Below are 5,318 nucleotides of genomic sequence, written 5' to 3' on the forward strand. Positions count from 1 at the left end.
GCATGCTAAAGACTAGGTGGCGGAAATTTTAGAAGGAGGCGGGAGATTTTGCTGCCCGCGAGATCGTTCATATCCAGTTTCAACTAATTTTGGACCGTGCTAGCGGGAAGGTCATGCGAGACTGTGTACACGGGGCACGCGTCAGCAGTTAATAACTGGTGTGAAGTCCACCCCAGAAAAAAAGACAAGAACTCGGGATGATGCGCTGATAACTTGGACGTTCACACAGGCGCATCCAATCGTACGCGTGTAGAGGCGTGTTCACAAAAAAGGGATCAAACGCTCAACCTATGTATTTCTCGTGTAAATAAATAATTTAGTTCCATTGTTTATTTACTTTAAACATAATGCATTGACGTGTTAGTGTAGAGGCGCACAAAAAGAAATGGATATTGTAGTCCCACAAAAGAAATGGATATTGTAGTCCGCTACTTAAAAGTGTTACCTCATATGATTACATAGCCTCCATTTCATAATTGCATACCCCTTGAATTCATATATGAATATTACATATATTACTTCATAATAGAACCATAAATCATCCAAGACTAATGAATTTCAATGCAAGAGTAACAACGGTGCATGTACATGATAGCTACATTGGTTGTTTGAAGAAACATCATTGTAACTTTGGCATGCACAATTGCAAAGGTTTCTTTAGATAGAAAAAAATGTGATATGTGAGTGTCCAATCTTTATAGCATTGAATCGATATTGTACCTTTGGCCATGATACGAAGTAGATATTGATTTATGTTCAAGCGATGCACGTTCACAATCGCTAGATAGTGATACGTGAATGAATTGTGCAGTCTCTCTCACACGCATACATATCTCATTTCCCCATGGGCATCAGAATCACACACGCGCACTTCGTGTATTTCTCTCCCTCCGTCAAGGTTAGAATTCGTCTTTCTACCCCATCCTACAAGTCTCTCACACAGAAACACACATGCTCTCTCTGTCGAACATGCCCACCCCTTTAATTCCGCCACCCATAGCCACTAATGTCTCAAAGTATAATTATGTCTCTCACACATATGCCTAAGGTTCACTCGAGTTCCGAAACCATACGAATACATACAATGGGATTCCAGCAGAGCACCTTTTGTTTTGAGATTTCTCTCTCTCTCTCTCTCTCACACACACACACGCGCGCGCGCGCACACACATAGACATTGTTTCTCGCTTCATTTTTTCCGGCACTTGCATGGACACCGTTTGTTTATCTCCGTGATGCTTTAAGTATGCCTCGCACACATGCTATCTACCTATCCCTTAATATAGATGTGTGTCACACAAACTCCTTCTCCCTACTAGCAAGATGCCCATGTGTTGCACGGAACATCAAGATGCATTTGTATGAGTAGTTTATCTTGTGGGAGAAAAGGATGAACGAGGGAATGCCTTATTTGCAAATGTGGAGAGGGGTGTGGGTATCTTTTTGCAAAATTGCCATAGTTTCCTTCCTATCTGTCGGATATAAATCGGATGGCCTATATTGCAGGATGGCAGGAACACCATCATCACCAACACTGTTTTTTATAAGAGTAGAGATATGCAAGTGTCACTGCCCCCCACACACACCCCCACACACTTCCCCACACCGAAGGAGTAGGGTGACACCTCGATCTTGACACTAATCTATCGACTAGCTTATCTCTCATACACATACACACACACACTAGCCGACACCGAAGGAGTAGGGTGGCACCTCGATCTTGATAGTAATCTATCTACTCCTCTTTCAAACACACACACACATACACACACGCTCTCTAGTTGTGCCTCCGTGCCTACCGCACACACTCTCGATACGTCTTTCTCTCCCTCCCCCTCCCCACCCCACCCCAACAATGACAACAGAAGGGTGACAACTCTATTTGATCTTAATCTGTCAATTGGTTTCTCTCTCAAACATTGTGTCTCCGTGCCTCGCTCAAACACACTCGATACGTCTTTTTCTCTGTAGCCCCCTCGATATGTAGACTTCTCGCGTGCGCACAACTGTAGTGACGATGATGCTAAACCCAGTGTGCCTTGTTTTTACCGGCCTCATGTGATAGTTTTCACCCTGTTTTCTGTTAATTAACAAGGCAACCTTTTCTTTGTTACTACTAGTGAATCTGAAATCATTCGGGGCAGACATAAAATATATCACTTCAACCCAATTATCGCAGTAACTATTTTTAAAAAAAACTAGTTAGATGCCCGTGCGTTGCACGGAACATCAAGATGCATTTATATGAGTGTTGGCACTAGATGCACTTGCAATGAGTAATTTATCTTGTGAGAGAAAAGGATGAATGAGGGAAGGCCTTATTTGCAAATGTGGAGAGGGGTGTGGATATCTTTTTGCAAAATTGCCATATTTTCCTTCCTATCCGCTAGATATAAATCCGATGGCCTATATTGCAGGATGGCATGCACACCAGCATCACCAACTCTGTTTTCTACTCCCTCCGTTCCTAAATATTTGTGTTTTTAGAGATTTCAACAAGTGACTACATACGGAGCAAAATGAGTGAATCTACACTCTAAAATATGTCTACATACACATCCGTATGTGGTAGTCCATTTGAAATCTGAAAAAGACAAATATTTAGGAACGGATGGAGTATAAGAGTAGACATGGAGATATATCTCCAGCATGGTCTACAACAAAAATGTGTTGGACTGGTTAGCGCCGGATGCTCGCAACGTGATGACCTAAGTTTGAATTCAATCTTTAAATTTAGGCTTTTATATTATATATTACTTATTTAATATATACTTCTTTCGCTACTGTACTGACAGTGGAACCCATAGAGTACTTAGAATACAAGATTAAGGATGGACTTTTTTCTTTTTAACTTTCTGTATGAAGTTGTAACCACCCTGCAAGTCACGTGTACACTGTACATGCAGTTAACTTTTTATAGAGGGAGAATCATACATGCAATTAACTCAAATGGATTGGATGTGACTCTATTATTTCCAGCATAAGAGCATCTCCAACGGCAGCCGGCAAATTTCCTCCCGCTTCAATCTGCGGAGGATGACATCAAACGCCAGCGGCATACATTTTCACAACTCTAACCAACCAGATGAAATTCGTGCAAGCACAGACTGATTTCATATAAGCATGAAGGATTTCATATAAAAAGGGCGGATCTTCATATAAACATGATGGATTTCATTACATTTACATGAACTAAGCGGTGCTAATCCAGCACTCTTGGTATAATTAATAATCCCTCCGTCCGGAAATACTTGTCCTAGAAATGGATGTATCTAGACTTATTTTAGTTATAGATACATCCAATTTATCCATTCTCAGAACAAATATTTCCCGCCAGCCAGCGAGGGAGTACCTAATCAAAATGGCCGCCCGCGGTTCCCTTTGTCTTCCTCATGTCCGGCAGACACTTGCGGGGTCGACGAAGGTCCTGGGAAGAGACGAAGCAACAAAGAAACCACCTGAATGAGCAGTCATCGCCTCGGTGGTGGCCTTCATGGGACCCAAGTGGCGGCTGCCTCCCGTGTTCTACTTCTCCTCGATGATGGTGGTGGACACAAAGAAGCTGGCCACCGACTCGTTGCTCTCCACGCACCCGGCTTTTGTCTCTGCCTGCATGGTGCTGCCGCAGGCATGGGAGGCGCGCCCACAGACACGGGAGGCACGGCCACCGCAGACACTGGTGGCGCGGTACGACGCGACAGCGATGACGCCCGTACCGGCGTGGAGCAACTCGCCACTCCTCATCGAGCTGAACTGGAGCGACGAGTTGCTGAACCACGCGTCGGCTTGGCGCAGCAACTGGCTCCGTCGAGCCAAGTGAGGTTGGTGAAGCACCGAGCGGCCTCGCCCATATCCAGAGGGCTCAGCGGGCCACCCAGATGGGTAGTATGCCAGAGAACGGCTCCTCTGAAGCCATAGAAGAGTGGAGAAAATGGTGAAGGAGGAGATGGAGGAGTGATGGAGGGGTGCGATTCTTGCCCGTTGTCTGTCTGGCCTCGTTTAAATAGAAGGCGGACGGTAGGAGCTTGGCCGGCGTCTGGCATCGTTTAAACTGAGGGCGGACAGGAGGAGCTCGGCTGGTGTTGCGTTTAATTCCATCCCACTCATGAACGGACGTGTGGCCGGAGTAGGTTTCTCAATTTGCATGCGGGTTTAACGGAGGGTTTGATGGAGGCGAGGAGGCGTGTTCAGCCGGGCGTGTAGCGGGCGGTGCAGTACTATTCGATTTGACAGCGGTCAGTGTAGTTCCCGATGTGGCTTTAATGCAGATGAGGGAGGGGATAGCGGTTCCCGAAATGTTGAACGACCAATGATGCATCCTCCTTCAATTAGCATCGTGAATGCATGAGGGAAGTAATGGGAGGAGGACCGGCAAAAGAGGCTGCACGATGTGAATGCAACGCGGTTTGCACTCATATAAAGGCACCCCTCCATTCCAATGCATCTACCACATCGTACGCACCTAAGCATTTGCCTAAGCACCTACACTAAGCGCAAAAGTGCTCACTCCAGACCCATGGCGGCGATGCGCGCGAGTGGCCAGCGGCTGTGCGAGATGGTCCACGGCACCGGCCTACGGCATGGCACCGAGGATCGTCTCCAGACGGTGTGGCGAGCGGCTGGTGGATGGCCGCCATCGACACCAACTACGACTCTCAGTTGGACCAAATGATCGTTGCCACCACCAACAAGTTCACCGTCCTCAAGAAGCTCGCGCACGACATCGCCGTACTCCTCCAGCCCGTGCGCCCGGGCTCCTCATTGCTTGCCACCCTAATCGGCCTCCATGGCCGGAATCTCTTTCAAGCTCTCGTGGCCCTACGACTGCCCGCCGACGCCATGAAGAATGTCCACCTGGAGGTTGCCCTCGCCGCGAGGCACCTCGCCCTACAAGAATTCATCAACCTACACATCCACGTGTACGAGCAAATCGTGTACATAGGTATCTAGTGTTTGCAAAAGAATATATTTCTCTGCTCCAATTTGCGGAAAACCCCTTATTATCTTGAAAGCAACCACATCCCTCCCTCAGCTCATCAAAACAGCTCGAGAAATATATTTCAAAACAGCCTGAGAAATATATTTTGAGTGAAAAGTAATATATTAGGAGTATATCAAAACAAGAGTGTTTTCTTTCAATTTTGTGAACAAGCACTACTATTCTACTACTTTGGATCCGTCGCAACGCACAGGCACATTGCTAGTAAAAGCAAAAGGCATGCTGCGTTCGCTCGCACCCCCACACACCCGGGAATCGGGAGTACTCGATGACCCATCCGGCACGCCACATAGCTAGCACTACAAAAAAGACACATCCG

Source organism: Triticum dicoccoides, chromosome 5A, assembly GCF_002162155.2.
Source record: "Triticum dicoccoides isolate Atlit2015 ecotype Zavitan chromosome 5A, WEW_v2.0, whole genome shotgun sequence".
Taxonomy (NCBI): Eukaryota; Viridiplantae; Streptophyta; class Magnoliopsida; order Poales; family Poaceae; genus Triticum; species Triticum dicoccoides.